Here is a 26160-nt window from a genome sequence, read left to right as displayed (position 1 = left end):
AAACCTGCCTTTGAGGAAAGGCTGAAAGAGAGAGAAGTGTGTGGTCTGAAGAGGGGATGAGGGGACCAAGGCAAGACAAAGCAAGTTGCCAAATACATGCAAGGCTAATGCAAAGAGGAGTGGCACAATGTGTCATTGTACCTTCTGCAAGTAGAGTGAGTAATGGGCTTCAGCTTTAACAGGAAAGGTGTAGGTAAAGGAGCAGAAAAACCACCGCAGTGCTATGGGTAGTTCTGCACAGGGATATTCGCACAGACTGTTGTGGAATTGTCACTGCAGGAAGGTGTTTGACAAAGATCTTGCAGAGAGGGTTGAGGTATTGTTGGTTGTACTTGGGGCCTCTTAGAAGACTGTCCAACTTTCTTTTCCTATTTCCTCCAGTTGCCACTGAAATAATTGGAATTCAGCACTTCAGCATTTGGAAAGACCTGCCACAATAGCAATCCCCTGTTTGCAATCGAGGAGATTGCAAGAGCAATCCCATGCATATTTAGCTCATGTGCAACTCCTAGGGGTACAGAAACAAGCTAAGAAATAGGTGTGCCATAACTGTAGAAGTTGGTTATTCTAGAGCATTAAAAATCTAGCTTTTCTCTGACAAGCAAATGCTGCAAATGAGCAGAGCTTTTCCATGTGAAATATTGTAAAGAAATCTCACTTGTTTTTAGTGTTAGAGACCCACAAAGGAAATATCATTAGAAACCTACTGATCTGTTATGAAGGGAACAGAAGCAATTCATGAGGTCTCAGAAAACTAGAGTGCATCTCTGTGCTGCCTCTGTCTTCGCTGTCTGCTGCTACTCTATGACACAGATTTCTTGAGGGAAAGATCTGTGCCTCCTTGCTCAGTTAGCTCTTATACATCATGTTTTATTTGCTAAGAGACTTGAATGATGAGCAGCAAACACTCTTGTTCCTATTTTAAACACATGGAAATGGCAGTACAGAGAAATAAAATTACTTATGCAGAGTCACAGAGCAATTTTGTGGCAGGACTAGGACCAAAACCCACCTCCCTTGCTCCCAAACCTATGTGCCAGCCTTCAGCTCTTCACTGACCTTTAATTTTAATCACCTTCCAAAGTCTGTTGCCCTCTTCCAGTTGACTTCTATGGGAGTAATGTCAGGTATCAAATGAAGTCACTGGGAATATCAGTGCAACAGAAGCAGATATTAGATGCAAAGAAAGAACTGATGGAAGGGAAAAAATAGATTTTACCAAAAAAAAGAAATAAGTTCTAGTGCCATTTCCATAATATCATTCCCCCTTTAATTTGTGCCTGGTCAAAATTAAAAAAAATAGATTGCTAATATTAATAGATGAAATGAATCTTGAATTTTATAATAGTGGAGGAAATGAAAGAACCAAAGTAATATTGTGTTGTTAACTGAGATTTTAATAACGATTCTGTCCTCAGTTGGTGCATTTATTTCACGAAAGTAAATCATTAATGAAGAGGTGGGGAAAACAGTTTTATGGTGATGGATTTTTGAAAGAAAAGTTTAATTTTGCTTAACTTCTAGAAACTATGAAATATGCCTGAAGCTCTAAAACTTAAAGACAAACACTCAAAAACAGTCCACAACAATGGGATTTAGCTCAGTAGCTAACACTACGTGGGGTAGTTTTAAGCAATGTCCATGGCTTCTCACCAAGAGAGCTGAGGCAAGTGGAAGACGTAGGTTAGAGATGTTGGTTTTGATGGAGGAAGGAACGTTTGAAGGTGTGCTGTTGGTTGGTTGCATTCTCGTGGCTATTTCTGAATGGCATCTGGAGAGCACTAAGGACATTGTCCTCACCTCAACTGGGCTCATCCTACAGTTTCTGTGGACTTCTGCAAGATCTGCTTCTACCATGTCCTCTGCAGGGGATGGGCAGACTCAAACCACTCTCAGTTCTGTGAGGGTGTTTGACTTTCCAGGTGAAGAAAGAGCCCACCAAGGCTGGCATGTCCAGCAGTGGCTCCTGACCTACACACCACTATCTTCAACCACTTCCAAGGAGTCCCAAAAAAAGGACTCGCTGGAGCCGCAGCCCATTTCACACCAAGCACCCTAGTTCAAAGTGTCAAGCATAGGGAGGATCACAGTCTCACAGCGGTGGAGAAGAAAACCATCTGTGTAGCTGGGATTTGGTGCTAAGAAAAAGCATATATGCGCATGAAAGAGATGGGTGAAAAGACATAATTCCCCTGATTCCTTAATGAGCACAGCACCCCAACAATGGCTGTAGAAATTCGCAAATTAAATGACATTTTTGTATTTAAATTATCAAATCAATAAAGAGACATAAACATTAAACAACATTATACGAGAGCCTGGAGTGTCACCACGAAAATTAAGACTGTGTAATTAAAAGTACAATGCAATTTACTTTTATATCATTCTTCATTGAAATCAACAAATCTTATTACTTACCCAAAAATGTAAAGTGGGCTGCGAACTAATTCAAAAGATGAAGACGAAGTGGCTATTGAAAAACCTATGTTTCTTGGTCGCTTAGATCTGGCAGCAGCCATGATTTAATATTTCAAGTAGTGTAATAGGTTATACTGCTGAAGAAAAGTGCATTAATTACTATAGGAAACCTAAAAAAAAACTAATTAAGAAGCATAAAATCATTCTTATTGACTGGGGAAAACAAAAACCTATGGAAAGGGAACTGAAGGATGAAAAAACTGAAGACACACAAATATTAATAACTGTGGTCTGCGCAGTTGCTGGGTGGTGTGGATTTGATTCTGGCTGGAGATCGCAGTTTGCTGTGGCTAAAGCTCTTCTCCAGTATCTCACCCACTGGAAGCACCTTCTAATTAGCTGCAGCACAGGCAGTTGAGTTTGCTCTGAATTCAGCTCAACATGTCCGTGCACAGCCGGCCCCACTGGCTGTATCTGAAACAACAGGCCAAGAGCATGAGATTGCACTGCGTTTCTGGCTATAGTACGGGTAACAAAATAATTATCTCGGTAGTTGCCAGCCTTCCTAAAAAGTCACAGAGGATATGTGTGAGAAAGTAGTCCTGTATCCCAAATTATGCAATACATCATGCCCGAGGACACCATAGGGATACATCACCATGGGCAGATGCAAATCTGCCTTCACCCAGCCACAGTAACTTAAAAGGAACATTTCTGTGTGAAATACACACCACCTTGTTCACTTAGCCACAGCTATGGTCATGTTTTAACTTTATCCCCAAGAGGCTGCTTTAAGGGAGCACATGCACCCCCATCGCATGCCCTCACAGACGTCCCAGGGCTGCTTTAGAAGTAGGTGCATCTTGTATCAGCCAGAAACGGCAGCCAAAAACGTTAGGGAGCATTTGACTATTTTTCTCCAGATGTGAAACTAGATGGGACCATGTGTGGTTTTGTCATTGCTGGGACTGGGTTCTTGGCCTGCAATTTTGAACTTTCACCCTGATCTGGAATAAGGGTGTGTTTATTTCATGATTTGGAACGTTTTCCTGATGGGAAAACTGTTGTTCTGCCCAGCTTTACTGCCCTTATTCCTAAAGGTCCTGATGATGTCAGAATGTCTATGGATGTTAAAAAGAAGGAAGAGAGGGTGCCATAGGGTCAACAGCTAGACTGTTTAGACCCATACATGCAGTTTAATTACTTCAGCTGATATTAGTAGTAGTAATGCCTTTTCAAGCCAGAAGTTATCCTTTGATCGCTTATATTTACTTCACATATAAAATAGACTACAGCAATTTGGCCAATTATCTTGTACTGAATCCAATAACTTGTACATCATTAATATCTCTAAATATGAAAAATTAGTAGTATAAATTTTGCACAGCCCTTTCAGGATTACAAATCTTCATCAAAGGCAAAAGGAATTATCTGAGGAATAAGGACTTCAAGATTCAATGAGCACATACTGTGCCAGAGAGGAAGAAACTAAGCAAAATCTTCGCAACAAATGATGCTATTACGGATATGCGCTTGCACAGAAAGCCAGGAAAAGGGCACTGCACCACATCAGCTATATTTTGGTGGTATTACTGACACCCAGAGTTGAACAGCTCCAAGGTAAACACGTTCTCCTTTCCAGCCTTCTGCAGGAAACAAAGTTGCAAAGCAATAGGCATAGGCAGGGATTGTTTAAAGGGGATGTTGATTGACTGGGACTTATTTTGCAGCACAGAAACATCTGAGCAGTAATGCCTTTTGATTAGCAAAGAATTTTTATGTTGAACCTTGCAAAACACACAAGAATTATTCATGAAGGGTATCACACAGACCACGTGTAAGATATCTACACAAGTGTTTCAGAAGCAGCCTTTAGTTAAGAAATAATCAAGATTAAATTCACCCACTGAGGAGAAGATAGACGGGTTTTTATGTGGTATCATCTGTAGGCTGTTGTACTGGGACCATGCCATACTCTACATGCTCTACCAGTCCAGGATCCGAAGACATAAGTACTTCGTATAATCTAGCCTGAGCTCCTGCACCACCAGACACACAGGGCTGATGCAGTCCCAATGCACAGTGCACATACTGCATTCTGAGTCATTTGGCCATGACTCAGGTTGGATTGGGGTCTGGGGACACATGGGAGGGCCTGAGGCTGCGGGCTGTTGGTCAAAGGTAGTACGTTTTAGCTACCTGAGTGTGGGACTGTCACCCTGCTCTGGCATCTTTCAACCCAACTGTAACTCTCTTTGCACTATCGGATACAGAACAAGGTTTTAACCATCTACTTTAGGAAGAGATGAATTACCATAAACTTCATTGACTCTATTGTCTGGCTCTCCATTGACTAGCAAGGGAGCCATGGGTGACTAGCTCAAGTCCAGATTTTGTCTTTAGTCGGATGAATCTACAGAGTGCTTCATGCCCATAGTGTAAGACTTGGCTGCTCTGAGCAACTCAGACTGGCATTTCAGTCAATAACTTCTGCGGCAAGCACAGTATTTTTGGAGGAGCGACACCCATCAGGAGGAGTTTGCAATGTAAGCAGACAAAAGAAAAAGGTGTGAAACACACGTGCCCTGTGATCAGTAGGAAATCAAGACTGCGCTTCCTGCTCCTGTACCACATCCCTCAAACCCCGTATCTCTTTTATAGCAGGTTTCCATGTCTTCACAGAGAGATTCATGATGATTACTCTCATCTCTCTCCCTCCAAACCGAAGGGGTCCTGCTGAAGCCATATCTGTCATCCCCCTGTGTCTGTCACTGCACTTTATCCTCAGTGCAACAGGCTCTTCTGAGAAAGTCTTGGGTCATAAGGAGAAACTGGCTGGGTCATCAAAAAAGTGTACACTTGAAAGAGAAAAAACCACATCAGTCTGTAGGACCATATGCCATTAAAAGCAAAAACCAGCCTACACATGTAAGAGCGGCAGCCTCTACAGTGTGGTGTACGTCCACACACTTAGCCCGTTGTTTCAGAAACTCCGTCTCCCTTCAGCTGTGATCACTCTTGACTGTTTGCAGTCTGTGTGCGGTAACGTGCATGGAATATTACTATGAAAATGTGCATTCTTGTTAATAGGTATAGTTTAGGATGATTGTTAGCAGAGCATAAGGCCTTATTGATTGAAAGTGGCATATGGCAAGGATGTATAATGATTCACTTTGGCTGCTAGTTTCAAATCCTATTCACGGGCAAAAAAAACCCAGTCTCCTTTGCAGTCAAGCTTCATTCTTTCTGCAGCGTGTGTTTCAAACCGGGCCATTTTACAAGTGATCTGTAGGAGAGATTTCCTGCTCTCCTGGGTGTGTGCTCAAAGCTCTTTTCAGTCCTGCAAGGGCAGGTCACAGGAACAAAAGCTTAAGTTATCATATGCCTCCCTTTGAGGGAAAGGTTGGTTGCCTTGCAGCTCTCTCCTCTAAAACTTTTTCAGGGCATTTAGTGTTTATGAAAGGTGGTGGACTTGAAAACCTGATGCATGGTAGGTGCCAGGGAAAGGTACAGCTCAAGCAATGCCCCTTTTCCAGAAGTGCCCCTCGGTGCCTGATGGGAGAGTGCGTGAATCCCCACCTGCAGCAACAGCGTTATGGAAATGGTTTTGACATTTTTACCAATTGCATTTTTGAAAGAGAAAGCTGCCAGTGCTCTGGCAAGCTGCACTAAAGGTGAGCCCTTCTCTGGCTCCAGCTTTTCTTCACCAGGGGTTAAAAAATGCATGTTCCTACATGGCAGTAGCAAATACAGAGTAATTAACCTGAGGTAAAATCCCAGTGAAGGCAAAGCAGCTGAAGTATTAATACATGTGAACTGACAGAGATAAGCCCCGAGGACCTCATCCATCTTCCAAGCAGGTCCAAGTGAATCTTGGGTTGTCTCACCTGGTTTGCCACATGTAGACTGACATGGTAAGCACAGACCTTGCAGCTGGGTAAAGGTGGAACTTTTTGAGTCCTGAATGCACCCCATTGCCACATCATTGGTACTTCTGAGGGATTTGTTGAACCTCAAGAGAGGTGTCCTGATGACAGCTCAGAGTGACCCTGCCCCAGTGCTTGACAGCAAACACAGCTGTCATTGATGCTAATGCTGATTCCAGCACCCACTCTCCTGCCATGCCAGGAGGGCAGTGCAGGGAAGGATTTTGCTAGTTTGGCTGAAGAGTAGAGAAAAAGGTGGTCCTAGAAACCCCTCAGAGATATCTTGCAATCTCCACCATATAGGGAAAATCTGCAGGGACTGATCCCAACCCACCAGGTGATCAACTCATGGGGAGGTAACTTATGGAGGGAAGGAGCATGATGTCTGCCCATTCCTATATCTGTGCAAACCTCCATGATCTTTAGCTGGCTGATTCAACTGCATGATGTTAGGTGATATCTGGACACTTTTCTTGGCAACAGCACCACAAACAATTCAAATGGCATTCCCCTCACTACCGGAGGTACAGCCCTTGTGGTTCTGCACCAGCAAATAAAGAGTGGAGCCTTCATACATGCCTCTTCTAGGAAGTGATGCTTTCTAGGAATTGCTTACAAAGAATTAAGTAACCCATTTGATTGTCATCCAGAAGCTGTGGGCTTGCTACATGATCTTGCACGATTCTTTTTTCCAGGGAGATACTTCTTCAAGATGGTCTCGAGGATTTGTCTGTGGTAGGCAAAACAGGACTCCCTTGAATAAAATAACTGAACAAGCAAATAAACTGAATGCCTTTCATTATACCTGTCAACAGTTTATTTACTTCATGGCCTCTTTCTGCCATAAAAGTCTTAAATGATTTCAGCATACTAAAACGTCTGCACTCATTTTCAGAAAATAACAACTACCAATGTGTGAACTCACTATTTTCTCAGAACGCCTATTGTTGTGTCTGACCCTTACTGGTTCTCATCTTCTGTGAGTGCTTTACAATGAAGTCCATTTTACTTACAGTGGAAAGCAAAATATGTCGGAGCAAGACAATCGACTATAAGCCTTCAGTCAATAACAGCTTATTTCTGTGCAAGCTAAAATGTAGTCATTTCTTGTGTTCATTGAAATTGGTGGCAAAATTCCCATTTGGAGGTGTCTGTTTGGTCCTGTGCCAGATCCTGGGCTCCTGCTAAGTGTTAGCTGGTGCACCTTACCATGTGCCTTTAAAAACTGGATCCAGCATGCACAGACTATCTTTTCATAGCTCCATAAGCCACCCTGCAGTGAGTGCTCACAATTTAAGACCTTTTATCAGGACAGTACTTTATCACTCAACTGGTTTGCTGATTAGGAACCTTTGTAAGAGATTGAGCTGTTGACAGGTGAATCATCTCTGTCCCACAGTGTCTCAGTCTTTACTCTTGGTTTGTGGCCAACATCAACTCCCACTGAAGGCCTTTTTCATATAGTTTTCCAGTGAATGCTTTACATGGGGTCATCACATCTCAGAGATAAACACTGAAAGCTGAAGCATGCTATTAAGCTTCTTAAAACATTAGAAAGACAACCATTTTGACAGAATAGATGTTAATCACACTTGTATAAAAGCTTTTCATCTTCAAAGCGTTTAACCAACATTAATTACATGTAATTGGCTTTTCCACGTACGTCATGCAAAACGCACCTTTCATGTCACTTGTTGCTGCTGCCTTACCTAGGGTTACTGAGAGAAAGCTGTGCCTCTTCAGTGCAGCACAGCTTCCTGAGGCCACCTGAGACCTCATCTTGCAAATCACAAAGGGCAACATTTAAAACAGCAGCTGTACAGAATATAGACACCTCAGATGAACTGAGAGATATGTGAAAAAAATAATACCATTCCATTTGGATGCCTGCAAAGTTGTAAGTGTCTCCATTTTGCTGTCAAAAGCTTCTGAGGAGACTCTTTGAAGTTTTGCTGTTCCCCATGCCTGGGGATGTCCCGTGTCTTCACCAAACCCATCTAGGTCCCATACCCACACTCAGGTGTCCACAAGCACTGCTGCTTGTCTGAAATGCCTGGGATGCCCTAGCCAGAAAGCAAAGTTCTCTCTGGACTCCAGCAGCACTGCATTTGAAAGGGTACACTGAGAAGAGAGGACACCACATTTTCTGTAGTAACCTCAAATTCAGGAACTTATCTGAGAAGTTGAAAACTTGGGTCCATTTCCTTCTTCTGAAACCCTAATCTGCCACCACGCTGTCATGATCTTTTAATTGAAACAGCCGCTACATTAAGCCACAAGCAACTTGAAAAATTTAAGATTTTTATTCCAATTTACAGCATGTGTGAGATAAAAAAAAAAAAAAAAAAAAAAAATGCCTAATGAACTGTCAGGATTCATCTAGGAAATATGAGTTCCACATGTCATGGGAAGAGCTAGCTAGTATACAGATTCTCTAGTGCTCAGGACTGAAAGGAAAGGATTTTGGAAGCATTAGTCACAAAAAAAAAACCCAAACAAACAAAAAAAATCCACCAAAATGCATAAATCACAAATATTTCCAAGAAAAATAAATTTAAAAAATATATATAGGCATTAGATCATGGGGAACATTTCCTGGAGATGAGCACTGAATAAAGTTCATGAAATAAGTAAGAAATCAAACCCAAGCACTATCTGTGATCAACAGCACCACCCAGGTCAGAACCATAGGACCTTTCCTATCAGATATTGGTGAAGGTTCTGATAGATTTCTTCACTCAGTTTGACTGTGTTTCAGAAGGCAGTATTGGTATTATGCTTGTTTTCATATGGAACGTAGCACCATTTACAATCTGATTATTTCTATCCCTGTTCATATACCTAGCTAAAAGAGCTAAAAAATATGCTGTTAGTTCAATGGCTCATAAATGGATGAAAGCTCCACCTGGCATTCCTGCACTGTCTTGAAGTAAATAAAGGTGCTTTCCCAAAAGCCCAGGATTTTCTTAACTTTTATTCTTTTTTAATCTATTTATTAGATGGCTACAAAGGCCAGAGAATGAGTTTTCCATGGAGCTGTTTGGGTCTGGGATAAGTTGCAAACCTCCTGAACTGTCTCGCACATTGAAAGACTCTCCTGTGTTCGTTAGCATGCATTGGAGAGAGGGCGACCTGCATGTTATGGTCAGGATGAGCAGAAAAACAGCCCTGATATGCAAAAGAGAATTCAAGGAGCCCAGGGACCTAACCCCAAATCATAGGGAGGCAGATTTTTAGAAAAGTATTTAAGTGGCACGTTCCAATGCAAGTCATAATTGTGCTCATAAATCAACAAGATCCTTTAAAAAACCCACACAGTGTCACCTGCCCTCGGTAGCTAGAGTGGCTGTTTATTTTGCAGACGTCTTCACAATTTCATTCTCAAGACTGTAACTCAGTTAGTGGTAACACAGTTTTGTCAGACTACTCCCACCCTTGAAGTTTAGTAAATGGTTAAGTGCTTTATTGGTTCAGAGCTAGAAGACTCTCCACCTTGTAGGACTGAGCCCTGTAATCTATTTGTATTTCCTTTTTCCTTTCTGCAAGTAACCCCAAACAGGCTGGAAACACTAAGTGCAAAGTTATGGGAGATGACTGTGGCAATTTCTGAATGACAAGAGCATTTAAAAGAAAAGTCAAGAGTCTGTGGGCTGCAAGCTTTTATGTTTCAAGGAGAAACAAGAAGAAAGGAGGGACAATAAATCAAACACAACAGCTTAGCATGCTCCATCTCTGAGAGTTAACCTCTTGGAAGCCATGTCCCCGACACAGAGCAGGCCACACTCCTTTGATCAGATCCATTATTTTCTGCAAAGCGATGGAAGTAGCAGCATGGGCTCCTCCATGCATGCCTAGGGGCTGTGTATACTATGCTTTGCTTGACATGTGCTATGCGTTTATGGGTTAACATCAAACATGAGCTGATTTATAATTTTTAATCAAAAAAGGATTATATCCTAATAAATCCTAATAACATATTCTGTCTGGAGGTTATGTGATGTAGTCGTATAATATAAAGGTAGTCTTTCTCTCCTGAGCCCGGAAGATGGGGTAAAGTTTTTTACTTGTCAGTAAGCTGTTCCATAGAAATGCTTAAATGGATCAAGACCCTCTAAGCACCGTGGTGCAAATGGTCATCCCCTTGGATGGAGCCTTTTTTGCTATTACAGGTTTTGAAGTACCTAGATGTAAACACTTGCAGCATCCCTGTGTACTATGTATCTCCTTTTCTCTCACTTTCAAAGGCTGAGTATTGTTAGTTAAGGACTAATTATTGATAGTTAGCTAGTTGAACCTAAGCATTAAACATATCAAACACATCACTGATGATAGTCAGAGCCCTCAGGAGCCCTCAACAACAAACTGCTGGAGGCTAAGGGCTGGTTTGTAATGGCCCATCATTTTATGAAATTAAAAAATTTCTGACCACACAAAGGAAGACTTAACCCATTCTATTGGATTTCTTGGATTTTGGTTCTCCCACCCAGATAGACAGGTATTATCACAGGGAATCTGCAAGTAAGCCAGACCTGTCAATTATCAAAGGGGATTTCTGAGCCTTCTGTTCCCAAAGAATGATCATCTTCCCTCCAGTCCATACTCTGCCTCCCAGCAAAAGGCTGTCCTGGAAGAACATTTACTTCCCAGGAGACCTAATTAACATTACAAGACTAATGGAGGCTAAGTGTAAATAATTTTTTAAAAGTTCTTTGCAGTGCCATTTTAAAGCTTATCCTCCCTGCTCTTTGTTTGCACACAATAGTTAAAACACCACAGTGGGGATATGTAGGGGTCAAGAGGTCCAAGGTATTTTCAAGCTAGTTTTAACTATCTTGCTGTTGCCTCATGTTTCCATGCTATGTTTGCTGAAGGCAACTATAGGACATATGTGTATATGTATGTCTGCATGTGCATGACATGATGAGGCTCAATCAGTGGTCAGTGAGCAAGACCTCAGCAGAAGTGCCTAGTCTTGCCTCATCTTCACCACTGCTGGAGAAGAATGTCAATGGGAGCCTGACGCAAGCCATAACAATCTCACAAGGAGTTTGAATGTATTCTTTTATTCACTGGTTTACTAAGGAAAGATTTTCAAACCAATCAGGCAGAGAAATCTTTCAGGAGCAACCAAGTCTATGTTAGTAGAATTGCACTCACTCAGGTGTCGAGAGTGGGGAGAGGACATTTCTCAGAGGTGATCACTTACTACTCTTTGTTTGAGAAAATATTTTCAGGACAGCTATGATTGTGAAGATATATACATGGAAAAGGCACCTCTTTGGGCTTTTTCTCACTAGGCTACAGTTAAGACCCCTAGATTCTGCAGGGCTCATATAAAACAAGTCTGGGCTGACAAACCTCAATTGCAATCTTTTGTAATACTCACTAACAGTGCTTTGCATTAGGTCTTGGACATGGTGGTTTAGACACTTTTGTCTTAATCAATTGCTTTTCAAAGCATCCTAAAGTACTGCTCCTTCCACCAGTGCTTTTTGGAAAGAGGGCATGCAAAGACTGTCTTCTCTCCCTGGCTCAGAGGAAACAGTTGCCTTTAATTTTTATTGTACTATCATTGACTGTATTACTATAATAAATGCATCTGCCCAGTATTTCCAAACGCTTCTTTTGGGAAATAATAACTGTGTTTTCACAGTCTCATTGAAATTCAGGATGAAAAGGGGTGTCTGTCTCCCCACCTAGGCCCAAATACCCTCACCATTTCTTTCCTTCTACAGTTCAAAAACATCTTCTGCTCTTCATTTCTCAACTTGTCAGAGCATTAAGGCTCCAGTATAAAAGCAGTAAATGCAGCCAGCACAATGTTCCTAACAGCCCGGTGAGCCAACCAGGCTGTTCACAGAAGACGTTAGATCCGAACGCATTTCCTGGGAGAGAAGGATGACTGTGCGAACAAACAAAAGCTCAGCCAACTTCTCAAAGGAGAAAGTTTTCTGAAACCAGAGTGAGATTTATACGAAACGCTGCCAAAAAAACCCCAACAGATTTCCAGGAACAGGACTTGTTGGACCTGACAGAACCCACCCGAAATCCCTCCAATTAAAAAAATGCTGTAATTAAAAAGTAAAAAAAATTAAAATCCCAGTTGTAAGCAAAGTGAAACTACAAAACAAAGAAACGAGAAGCGTAGAAATGTGCCCAATTTAGATGAAGCTCTACAAGCACAGAGCAGCCTATCTCCCTCCCTATTCCCCTTCACCTACAGCTTTCTGGTATGAATAAATTGGAGTTTGGAGCACAGGTAACTCACAGATTCAAGTCAGCTTTTAATTCTGATTAGCTCTCAACCCTAACCCTGATCCAAAAGAATGTGTGTTAGTAATGGATGCATTCAACAGGCAGCTTCCTCATCTCCTTCTTTCCCTCCAGCCAGCCTTTGCTGTATCTGCAGCATCAGACTGTGACCTTAATAGGCAGCTTGATAAGTCTATCTGTTATGACCACAATCTTTGCCAAACCTGGAGGCTTTCAAGCCTAAAATGGTGAGCTGACACAGTGTGGATTAGACACCAAAGGCTGTCTCGATGGAGCTGAAATAGATCTTTTCTCTGAGAATGAGATAATAAAGGAGTTATGCAGCACGCACCTATGGCTTGCATTACCCAGCTTCCTGATTCAGCCTCTTAGAGGAATTGCACAGCTAGTGTTTCGGGGAGCTGGAGCTAGAGATGCAGAACAAACACTGCAAACCTGCTCAGTGAGATACAGCAAGCTGGGAATTTCTCACAGAGGTTGGTTCTTCACCCATTGAGGTCACTGGCAAAAGCACCTGCAAGATTTAATGCTACAGTTTTAGGTTCATAATCAAAGTCTACATCTGTATCGCAGATCTTAAGGAATATACCTGGTTTTATAAAGGCAAAACACCCATTGGGGACTTCTTTAATTGCACATAAGCCCTGATCTTTGCACCTCCAATTTTATAAAAACTGTTCAGCTCTTATTGCCTTAAACCATCTGAGGCTACAGAATTGTCCCATTTTTTAAAGCCCTGATTTTCAGTCGTTGTTTAGAGTATCCTGAGACTTTTTGGAAAAATGAGATTTTAGTTTTGCTAATAAAGAAGCTGTAATAATTAGAAAATCTCTTGCTCAGTGCAGATTTTATAACTCCACAGATACCACAGTATTAACATTCTGTTTGTCCACCTGTTAGAAGAAACAGATCTGAAGAGTCATAACTCTAAAACAGTGGGTGACAATTTAATGAAAAATTGAGCTCTGCATTTAATTTCCTTTTAAGTTCAGTTGAGCATTCTGGAAGATCAAAGGGGCTTTGTGGTTTGCAAATGATCTATGATATCAGAGAAACAGATTATAACCCAGGCACAGTTTGGTATTTAAGTAAGTATCCGCTTTTAATACCAATGTTTAAAGTAGGCTAATGGAACTAAAGCACAAGTATAATTTCCTATAATACAAGTCTATAATCCAGTTTAATATATCAGTTGAACACTAAAAGCATATTGTGAATTTATTTCTATGGTTTGGCCCCATTTGGAAAGTATCCTGAGACACCATAAAACATCTCTAAAAAAACAAGAGGTCCTACACTAGTTTGTAAGCTTTTGGGACAGGTACTTGCAGAATGCCTGGAGAAATTGGGCTCTTGGGTTTACCATATGAAGAATAGTTAAGCAACAGCCATACTACATGTCAGTGAGGACTTTCTTTTAGTATGGATACTGGAGTTCTGCCAAGAAGGCACTCTGCAGCTGACATCTCCCCCTTCCACTTCCCTGCAACATTGTTGTGGGCTGTGGACTTGAAAAAAAAAACAAAAACAAAAACCAAAAAACCACAACCAACAAACCAATTTATTTCAGGTTAAAAGATGCCTCTGTAGATTCCATATTTCCCCTTTCAGAAATGATCGTGCTCCAACTTAAACCTAACCAGGTTTTTCCCCTCTATGGTTCAAAGGAGAGGCTGCTACAGACTCACTTTCCCTGTCACTTGCACACTTCTTCCTACTTATTAGCTTAAATTTATGGCCAATTCATTCTTGTTTATTCTTGTGCCAATGTTGTCCTTCAAGCTAATAGGTCTATCCTTCCCTTGATGTTTACTTCCCTGATATGTTTATAAGCAGCCATTATATACATTTGTCTTTCCCAGACTGAAAGAGTCGAATTTGTAATCTCCTCTTGCAAAGCACTTTGTTCATTTCCCTGATCAGTGGTCCTTCCTGTTTCAATCTGAATTCATCAGTTTTGAACACCAGTGATGGGAATTGTACATGCTGTTCCAAAAGAGGTCTCATCAGCTGCCTGTATGATGGCATTAATACAGCTGTATCATTGCTAGAAATGTCTCTTGATGCATCTCGGGATTGCGTTATTCTGACATGACGTGACATGACGTTGGTAGCTCAGACATCTCATGATTAACCAATGCATCTAGGTCTTTCTGCTCTTCAATCTCAGTGAATTCACAGAAATTCTGATTATGGCAGGAACTAATGCAAAGTGCAAGATCATTAATTCAGTATTTGAGAGTTTTATCCTGTTTCTGCTATTCAAATCTGTGAGGTCATCCAGGCTTTCCTGAAAAATATCTAGAGCCCCTTCAGTACTGACAATGCTTCTCAACTTTATGTCACCAGAAGATTTTTTTTCTCTCCCTTCTACCTTCAGTGCCCAGCTCTATCGGTATCTTTTTCCCCATGGAAGAGGCTATTACTCTGCACAACTGATGGTCATTTCTTCTCAAAATAGTTCCTTGTCCTTCTATAGTCTACTGCTCTTTCTTGTTTTTTCCAACTAACTCATCATTTCCTATGTGGCATTGATAAAAAACAAGGTGAGAGGACTGTTTAGGTTGATAAGGAATGCTGGAAGCCCTCTGATCAAAGCTCCACTCAAACGGGCACCAAATTTTGAGTTAGATCCATTTTGCTAATGCCTGTAAGGACTAGTCTGCTGCATGTCCTTGGTCTAGAATATCACTAGTCTTTTCTGTGAAAACAACAAAAAAACCCTCACATTTCCCTCATTAGAGGAAGATTAGAGGTTTTGATTTTCTTATCACTGGATAGATGAACTTTTTTGCTGAACTTGTGACTAAAGCAGCTCTTCCAAACTGTCTCAGGCAAGATGATCATGGCTAGTTTGGGATGCCATGCTCTTGATGCTATGTGTAGTGTTGTTACCTGTGGCCTTTTATGGAACATAGCTGGCATTTTCAGCTAAACTCAGAGAATATTCTGGAAGTCAATGGGAGCTGACTTAGGTCCTTTGCTTTGCAAGTCTAAATTTAAAGCCATAATGCTTTCACATCCCCATTTCTTTTTCTCATATCCCAAAATGAAGGAGAAGGCATCCAACTAGGCACAAAAATACAATACTCAGTTGCCCAAAAAAGGTATGTGTTAAATGGATGTAGGGATATCCAGGACATATGGGGCAGGTAGGGACAATATAAAAATCTACTTGTGCTCCTCTGCAGCAGCAAGTGGGAGATGCTAGATTATATCAGATGGCACTAGACACCTATCTTCAGGCAAATGAAGCATGCCCTGAAGCAAGCCATGAATCACTTGCTTCCCCTGGCTAATGGAAAGAATTTGCTTTGGAGGAACATTATTGGACAAATTAATACAAACCCACTGAAAAAAAAAAAAAAAAAAAAAAAAAAAAAAAAAAAAAAAAATTGTAATGCAGAAAGAAGGGAGGAGGATGAGGTTCTGGGGGCAGGGCAAGAAGAAGGAAGAGTGAGAAAGACCCCAGATTTCATCCCAAAGACTCCTTTAATATTGTTGTCCCCACTAACCCATTTTGAACTGAGTTTCGTGTTCTGAAGCTGGACAGGCTGAGTTCAGAAGCTTTGTCTAGGCAGATGGAGCAGGAGAAGCACAAGGCGAAGTGACTTAGAATAAATCAAAACACCAAAGTATCAAAACTTGTTCATTAGTTGTAGTATAATAGGATAGGTGCTTCAGTTTTCACCTCATTAATCCAGTTGCCCCACTGGATAAACAACTCTGCCTTGCAGTTAAAACACAGTGGGTATTTATCTAATATAGGATAACTGTCTTAGTGAACCTAAATTAAATGCTTTTGGGTAAACTTAATTTAGCCTCTTGCTGGAATGGTTTCATGAATGAGGTGAGGGAGAGGGAATGTTTAACTGCTGTCTGCAGCAAGGATGGTGACACCAAAGGCAGCTGGAGCTTCTTGCTGCGGAACCAGTTCTTCCCTTGGAGATAAGCGCACATTACATCACCAAAAAATATAGGTTATTAGCACTTATTGTGGCACCTTTTAGTAGTAGATCATCAAACTTCCGAGTGTGGTCAGTTTCACTGATGCAATCTTACATGTGAGGAAACAGTGGTGTGGAGAAGAGCACCTAAGGAACTAGCAGTGAAGCTGTGAGTACAGACCAGGGCTGCTCTTCTTCATTTAGAGCTGCAGTGCCAAGCTACCTCGCTTTCCCCAAGCCACAGGGAAAACTATAATTGCATGAGAGCTGACCTTCTGGGAGGACAGCCCCTCTCATAGATGGTGTATCACAGAAGGGGCACAGCAAAACCAACCTGCTTCCATCTTACCTTGGACCTTGTCTCAGGCTATGCCAGGCTGTGTGCAAGGAAACCCTCTGGAGACCATGTTCTACCCAATGGCCTCATTTCAGCTCCTGGTAGTTAGGAGATGGTGTAACCCTGGGAGCTGGAGAATGCCTGTTTCCTCCAAATAGTCTGTTCATGTTCATTATGGCAGTACTGGGTTTTAATTCCTCACAAAGAATGGTGAATCTCGTTAAGTCCTTGGCAACTAAAACATCCAGTGGAACTGAGCTCCACAACCCCATCATGTCTTTCACGGTAACATTTCTTACTAATCTTGAATTTCTTGCCTTGTACTCTTCTATTTCATGCCTAGTGTTGGGAGACATGAAAAAAATTCTGACCCAGCCTCCTTTTCACTGTTTCTGATAGTGCGTAGAGTTAGGGCGGGAAGTTTTGGCAACCAGTATGTGTCCCTTCCCTTTGGAGCCCAAGTCATGTCTCCAGCCCTAGCAGGATTTCTGGCTCCTTCCCAATGCCCGCTGCCCTCCCACCACCCTGCCTGATGCCTTCCCAAGCAGGCTAAGCAGCACCTCTGCCTGCAGGCTCAGGCATGCTCACAACTCTGGGGTACCTTTTCACCATTCCTCCTCTTTCCCTTGCCACAGCCCTGACAGCACGAGCTTTTATTGCAGTCCTTCTTATTTAGCTCTCTTCCACCGTAAACACCACTTATCTTTTCAATCTCTATATAAGGGGTTTTTTTTTCCCCAGGTCTCAAATTATTCTTGTCATCCTTATCTGAACATCCTTTAATTCCCTTGGCAGTGACATATAGCATTCCAGATGAGAGAGAAGCCTTGGTTTTATACCATGCTGAAATTTACTCCATCCCATTTCTTACACATCCTAACCTTTTGTTTGCCTGTTTGACAGAAGGTGTACCCTGTGCTGAAAACTTAAGTGAGAAGAGTGCAATAATGATTCAGAGATATTTTCTGCTGGTCAGTGCTGTTACTAAGGTGCTTCATTGTTCCTCAGGCTTTCTGCAAGTGCATTCGCCTTTTGAGCTCCTCTTTCCTTGTGCAATACTCCAAACAGGAAGCTGCTAACTACCTTTCACTGCTGACAGCAGCTCAGGTCCTCCGGGGTGGAAGAGGCATCTGTAATTAGTGGCTGCAGAGATAAACACTCACTAGTCCCCACAGAGGACTTGTATTCAGCTAATGTAAGTCAACATATCTTAGTTTGTTTTACCTTAATTAATATTTTTTAATTAATAGAAGATTTTTGTAAACCTTTTGAAGTCCCTTTAAATTATCCAGAGATCCCCTGCCATCTATCACTGCAGCAGTATTACAGTAGTGCTGCATCTGCAACTTGTAAGTGTACTCAAATTCTTTTCCACGCTTTTTATATGGATTATTTTACATTCACCAGCAATGGTTTAACTGAAGGATAACAGGGCAAGGACTCTCACCTTGACGTGGGTTTATATGGTGCCTAACAAAGTAAGATCTTGATCCACAGCTAAGTGCACAAAATAATACTACTGCTAATACTGACTTGTCATGTACCTCCATGCTGTCCACTCACCTAATAAAGTTATGACCTTCAGAAATTCTTAATAAACTATTCTGGACACAGGAGTGATGTTAGCTATAAATTTTACCACCTTACTTGTCCATCCTTTTTCTGTATTGCTCTTTATTCTCACTTAGTTTGTGTCTTCATGCCTCCTGGTCTTAGATTTCAAGTAATTTTGGACATGAATGTTCCCTTGTTGAATATATGTTCTAACATGCTATTCACTCTTCCAAAAATAAATACAAATTAATAGTATCTTATCACATGAACCATCCCATTGAAGTTAAGGGATCTCCTGGTGGGAGAAGGCACAAGATAAATAACAGTAGTAGAATCTGTCCCTAAGAGTTTGTCTTAATTAAAAGTATAACTGCACACATTAATAATTTACAACTGAAAAGGTTATGAATGTGTAATGTTTAATAACAGTACTGCAAAAAGGTGATATTTAGTTTCTAGCATCCGCATGAATGCTCAGACAGCGAATTTAGAAATAACTGTGGCTGTGTGGTTTGGTCTGTAATTAAGATTTGATTAATCCCTAAAGCTCAGTTTAACTTAGATTAGACCTGTATTGATTTGAATTTCTTTACAATTACTCTTAGTACAGCAAACATACCTGCTCATTTTGATGCTGTTCATAGTGCTAGCTGTGGATCTAAGGGGTTGTTCTGATCTGTGACTACGGTGTCACTAAACATCCTATAGGAAAAGTGTCCACATCAAGGAAAGACATCCAACTCACTTGGTTATGCCTGCCATAATGAGAAATGACTGATGTAATATGAACAGCAAACACCATTTCTTCCAGAACTAGCTTTTCCCCTCTTGGGCTGCATGATATTAAACGCTAACCAATGTCCATCAAAGCTGGTGACAAGTCTTTCTACTTAATCACAAACACACAGCCGTGGGTCTTGCCGTGAGCTTATCTTCTCACAGAGGAGGCAAAAAGCCTACCACGGCACAAGGCTTTCATTGCCAATGATATGTGATTGCAAGAACCGAAGGAGGTAAGGGCACAGATGTATGAAGGTAAATTCCACTCCAGGACTTCACAAGGCAGGAATAGACCAAAAGTCTTCAGGCAATCTTTGTTGGAAATCTCAGTGATGGATGGTACACTTCCCATGGGGACCCACATTCTCTCTGTCACTACAAGGCCAAGAAATCCTGAACCTAGTTTAAGCAAGTCCAAATATTCTGGCTTCAGCAGAACTGCAAATGATTGTAATGGCTCTCCCCCAATGACCCCGGTACTCAATCATTCAGAATAAACACACTGCAATGCAGATATAGGTTATACTAAAAAAAAAAAAAAAATAGGGAATACAGTGTTTCTCCTAGACTTTACAATATTATCCCATGATAAGGCTCGGGAATCACAGAAATGAACTTTCTTCTAACCCTGACTGACAATTTGGAGAACAGTACTTTCCCCAGAGTCTGCAACTGCCTCTAAGCTACATCTCGGTGGAAGAGTTCTGGCCCGAGTCTCTTCTCCCATGCCTAACTTTGCTGCCTCAGACTTAAAGGAACCCTCCATATGCTGTTACTGCAGCCTATCCTCCTCCTAAAGTAAGAGATCTTCTGTCTGAACACAAGTTGTACTCTTCCTGGACTTACAGAACTCCGTATTAACCATTACCTTCGCTCAGTCCAGCTTAGCAACCAAATCCAGAGATGTACTGAGCTGGAAGGCTACCCAAACACTTAAAAAATCCTCACACAGCTGCTTGTCCTGTATCTAACAGGCAGCTCTTCTTATCCAGTTTCTGAAAGAAATCATCTGTTAAACAGTTCCCCAGATCCACATCAACTCTATGGGTGCTCTGGAATTACAATGGCAGTGAACCAATGCAGCAAGGCTTAAAATGCATTATTAGGAGGATTTGTGGTGACTCCATAAAACCCAAAGAAATCAGATTTCTATATTTATTTGGCTGAATATTTATTTTTCAGGACCTCCTGGCTACCCATTAGCAGTGTATTACCCTAAACTGGCACTTCTAAATAGTCAATTAACCTCCACAGGGCAGTCAGCATCATGCCCACAAGAGGCTACCTGGAAGGTGAACAACATTTGTTTCACGTGTAAGACTGTCTGGTAATGAATGACAACTTGTTATAGCCATTACAGCTGGAGTGGCCGAGTGTTAAGACTTGCCTGTCTGTTGTGTTGTCTTTTTCCCTCATTTTCTCCACATTTTAAGGGAGGTTTCAGAAGAGGGTAGCAAAAGTCAGTCACTGTTCAGCAATGGCAACGCAGCTGCTGGGTAGGGAAGGACCAAAGGCAAAATCCTGGGATCCAACAAGTGTGAGGAGGGGAGTTTCAAAGGCACCTGCCTGAGCCTGTCCTGGCTTTGAAGGGAATGGTCATCTGTCACTGAAAATATAAATACAAAAAATGGACTAAAAAAGCCATGATTCCCCGTTTAAGTGCACTCTGCTTTCCGGACAGGGGCATCTCTGAAGGTAGAGGTGATGGCTTTCTTGCAGGTCACCAGTTCCTAGAAATGGGAAATGCTGTGTAAACAGGAACCATAAGACTGTGTTGTGTGGCTCCCTGGGATCCGGGCTCTTCATTTCTATTACTGTTTATAAGGAAGGGGCACATCTGCAGAAATGAAGAACAAGAAGACTATAGAAATTTCTTTAATCTTCCTGGTGATTCAGCCAGTGGCTTTGTCTCAGAGACAGCAGGAGAGACAGTCCTGGGGAAATCATATAGACAATATATACTGTCTGGGTTGTAAAAGAAAAATTCTGGTTACTATAAACATGTCAAAGTAGTGTGCATAGTGTATAACTGATGCAGCATGCCCTGCAGTCTGCTGCTGTAGATACAAAGGGGAAGGTTGCATGTGGGGTAGGATTAATCTCAGCTTGTACACCAGCACCTTAACCAGGGCAAGCAGAGAGCTATGTCTCCAATAACAGGGCAAATTTTTTATTTATTTTTTTTTTCCCTGACATGATACCCAGCAGACAGGATTATGGGTGTATCAGCACATGTTGCCTTCCAAGCTCTTCTTAACCTCAAAGTTCTATTCTGTTTTGGAGAATGATTTAAATGCCCCCAGCTCAGGTTATGTAAAGCCCAGTGAGGATCAAAGCATTCAAACCTAAAGAGTTTCAGTTTGGGTTTCCTCTATTCCTGTGGTGTCTGAAAATGGTTCTGTTATAAGGTTTTCAGTTTATGGCTCCTGCTGCTTCAGGGATCTGGTCAAAACAAGTTACTCTATCCACAAATGCTGCATAGGTGGTTGCTTTCCTTTGCTGATGTGACCTGCAAGGCTCACAATTTCTGCCGATAATCAGGACAGGGGAAACTGGGGTCAAAAAGGGATATTTAGCATTCAGAGAAGAACTGTCAGACTAGGCCTCCAGATATCTCCAAATTTCATTTGAAGACAGTTGGCAGAGCTTCCCTAAGAACTGTCGTTATGATGTTATATTAAACTCAAACTTTGGTCCATGAGTTTTGATCCTGTTGGGTTTAAGATCCCTTTAGAGACTGAGCTCTGGAGGTGGCCTTTAAGGTTTGTACCCCTTCCTGCTCCATGTGAGCTCTGAAGACCAGCTTCAGTAGACTTCAGAAACAACAGGAACCTTCCCCCTTACTGAAACCACCATCAGCAGAGCCCCTGGTCACCCTGACAATATGAAAACAACTAAAGATCCTAATGTCACATTTTAACAGCACTGCTAAGCGGTGAGCACACTTGACAGAGACACACTATGATAGTTACTGACCTGCAGGAACACTCACCTACAGGCAGGACATCCTGAAGATGTGAGTAATGTCCTTCCAGTGATACCCCAAAAGTTCTGTATCTTCTCCTTGATGCATTCTGTAAGTCCCATTCACTGGAAAGAGTTTTGCTTATATAGTAGCTTTCTTGGCTATATATAGTGCCCTTTATCGGATGCTCACTTGAGACATTTTGAGGCCCTTCTTTGGGGCTCTTGTCACTGACATTCATCACAGTAGAAGTTCAGCCTGGAGGAACAACGCTCCCCTGGGTGGTAGCTAGATCTCCCCCTGAAGAGGCTTTCCTCTGAATAGATTGCCCTGACTGGCCATAGTTACTCACTTTCTGTTTTGCTCAGGGTATTGTCCTGTGTTTTCTCTAATATTCCAGATCAACTCCCCTGCACTTGCCAGAGTGGTTCAGATCAAGAGAGAGTCATTTTTGCAGAAGTGAAGGCACAGTGTCATTTAGCAATTAAAACAGCAATCACAAAAAGAGTGAGTTTCCCAGCACACATTCATGTGCCACTGTCACAATGTCTATGCTCACCAAAATAAGCTCATAGGGGAAAAAAAGGGACAACATGGAAGTTCCATTCCTCCTTCTGTCTCTGTGCCCTTTAAGTCATCAAAACTTTCTCACAGTGTAATGAATCTGGAAGAGTAAATGCATAAAAAGCCATTCCTAGGAAAGGGGGACCAAAAAGCATGCAAAATAACAAATTCCTCATTTTCTTAATTAATTTCCTTACTGAGAATTTGGAGCTCCAGAACATGCGCCCATTGGTGATGAGAGTGAAGGTAATAAACACTGCCACATAACCTTGGCTGTTCCCTGCAAACTGCAGTTACCCAGAAGCCCAGTCACCTAACATAAAAGGAAACTATCCACTTTAATTAGCAGAGCAATCAAAAGATTCTTACGCAGGAAAGCATTTATCACCAAATAGAAAATGAATGATACTTTAAAATTAGAATATGCAGAATTCATAGCCAAAGGCACTCAGGGGAAAAGAGCTTTGCACCAAACCAGACGGGGATTTTTTTTTTTGGCTTCAGTCTAATGAACTTTAACAATAGATATCAAATTCTGTCTGGCAGCACATTTTAGCAATGGATCTGATTTTTCAGAAATACTAAGCAACCCTCACCAGTGACAGGAGGAGAAGACTGGCATTTAGAAAACTCTTATTAACCTGATTCAAACCTCAAACCCAGATCCTTGAAAATCCAGTTTATGAAAAAATCTTCACCTGTTCTTTAAAAATATGGTACAATAAAGCAGCAGGGAAACTTTAATTGTTCATGTTGATGAAGACTTCATGGTATCCTACCTATGGCCAAAAATGTTGCACAAGCAACAGCGTATTTCATTATCAGGAGGATAGGAAAAGCTCAAACTGGAAGATGAGAGCAATCTTCTCTGGGTCTTGACTGTACTTAATGAAAAAACTGAAATGCCTGAAAGTCAGGGAAAGGCTAAGAGATAAAAATATCTTCCTGTCACCTTGGAAGCTCATAGGGATTTTGAAGTATAGGAGACTGGAGATGTGTTGAAGAAGGTAGGAGATGCTGTCACTAAGTGGTCACTCTTCTTAGAGATTGTTAAAATGCACTTTTCCACTGGGTTTACGAATCTCACCTTGTGAGGAAGGTGAAAGTTGGGAGTACTGGGGTTTAGCTCAGCCAAAATGTTTCCTATCAAGGAAGTTCCATCATTACTGCAAAAAGGCAACTGTAAGTCAGTCTGCTACAGACTCCCAAGTACAGATGGGATTATTTGATTGTAACATTTCAAAATGCACAGGCTTCTGTTCATCTGAACACATATTACGCAAGTCATCTTAGGTCTGCATAGTCAGGATCCCACAAATTGCATCCAACAGGAAAGTTGGTCTGAATGATAAGTAAGGCCATAATGACAGTTTTACTCACAGTAGCTATTTAGCCATTTGATGTATAAAGAGCACAAAGGGACTGAGACAGGGTGTGGGTCCTGATAAACAGGAGGGAGTCAACCCATATTTAGCCTATTTGTTTCTGCTTTCTTCAAAGGCCCTCCTCTGTTCTAAGATCTGTGATTTTATAGAACCACTGGAGGTGCCATGATTTGCAGACTGTAACTTCTAGGACTAAGATGTACAAAAATTACCATGTCCAGAACGTAAGATGGGTCCCCAGTGTATTGCTCCAGCTGCATATTCCTCAGATATAGCAGTTCTAGGAGTGGTCAAGGGATATTACCTTCAGTTACTGCTGAACCCTCTCAATTCTGCTTTTACCAATTATTATAAGCAGGCGCACACGTGGCTTAGCTACAACAGATTTGCTGGATCAGAAAGAAGTAATGCAGAACTGTGTAAACAAGAAAACCACAATCCAACAACAAGAAGGCCATTGTCTGAACCCAGCCTCACTTCACATTTCCATACAACTAAGCAATTCTAATTCCATCTACTTCCAGTTGGTACTTGCCTTTTGCATTTGGTATCCAGGCTGTTCTGCACTTCAGAGACACAGTAACCACCAAGATAATTCTTGAAGCTCTGTGCACTAAAGAATTAAATTTGTCTGCAGAGATTTTAGAAACACTTAATAAAACCTATTACCCGTTTGTGTAAAAAACCCTATTAATGCTGAAGCGCCCTTCGATGTCATAGTAGCAGGGCCAAAACAGGCATGCATGGAATAATCTAAAGCATCCCTTGTTGCATCCTGGTGGAACAATGATTTCCTCATGGCTCAGCGGAAGATTTGAACAACATCATTCACCTTGCTTAAGAAATATGGCTCACCTACTAGCTAATAGCATTCATCAGCTAGAGGAGCAGGGAGGGTGGTTTCTGGGTAGAGTCTTACAGTGCCATCTGCCAGGAACGGCCTCAGAATTACTCAGGAAGGTAAATCTATCACCATTTTTCCATTCATGGATTTAGTGGAAGTGGAGCTGGACAATGCCTTTTGGATGGTCATATCCTATTGCTGATTTTTGTTGTTTCCAGATCTAGATTTAAATATCCCAAGCAGTAGAGCTGCCACTGGAAATCATTCCATAGTGTATGTGCAGGAGAGCTGAGCACGCACACGACCAATGTGATCAAGCAATGCCCGTTTATTACAACTAAGAAAGCCCTTCTATAATGTTCTCCTGCACACATGAGTAACATGCAGTACAAGTCCTCAAGACTGGACAGTTAACTCAGCCTGCACTTTAAACCTTCTTATGATTGGATAAAAGGTGCCCCATCAGCCTTGCCAGGCTTCCCACCTTGTGTAAGTTCCTCTTCCATCCCAACCCCTTCCAGGGGTTGTTTGTCTCCTCGAGTTTCTCCCCCCTCATTCAGGGTTACATCCTTATTGCATTCTTGCTCAGGCCGAGGCTCTTATCACTCTTGTTCTCACGCAGGATTGCTCACATGTCCATTCTCTCGCAGAAAGTCCTCTAGAATCCCAACATGTAAGAGATTTGCTTCTTAAGAAATTACCCTGATCTCTAGGATGCCATTCCTTTGGTCCAGTCTTAGCCCTCTTTAGATAGTCTTATAAACACTGTAGTATAGACGTATCATGTAATGTGAGGTGCCCGATCTACTTCTGAGTCATCTGCCCTGAGTATACAGTACTGTGCAACACCGCATTGATGCACTACCTTGAATCAGGCTTACAGGACCCACAAGAGTGCAGTGGTCTGCCCAAGCTAATTAGGCCTCCATCTCAGTTGCAGTCACATCTCCAGATTTATTATAGGCACTCTTGATTCTTCCAAACTTCTACTCTGCCTTAACAAATTCTCCATGGTTATCAGTGTAGAGACAGTACGAAGAGCATACTGTGGCAGCAAAACCAGATGCAACTGTAGCTTGAATGATTCCTACTTCATTGTAAAGTGTTGCAAGTATCTCCATTGTGAGTTCACACTGATTTCATAACAGCCTCAAGAACAGAGATCCA

Source organism: Athene cunicularia, assembly GCF_003259725.1.
Source record: "Athene cunicularia isolate RWA chromosome 2 unlocalized genomic scaffold, athCun1 chr2_part1, whole genome shotgun sequence".
NCBI lineage: Eukaryota > Metazoa > Chordata > Aves > Strigiformes > Strigidae > Athene > Athene cunicularia.
Note: the sequence above shows the minus strand (reverse complement) of the source record.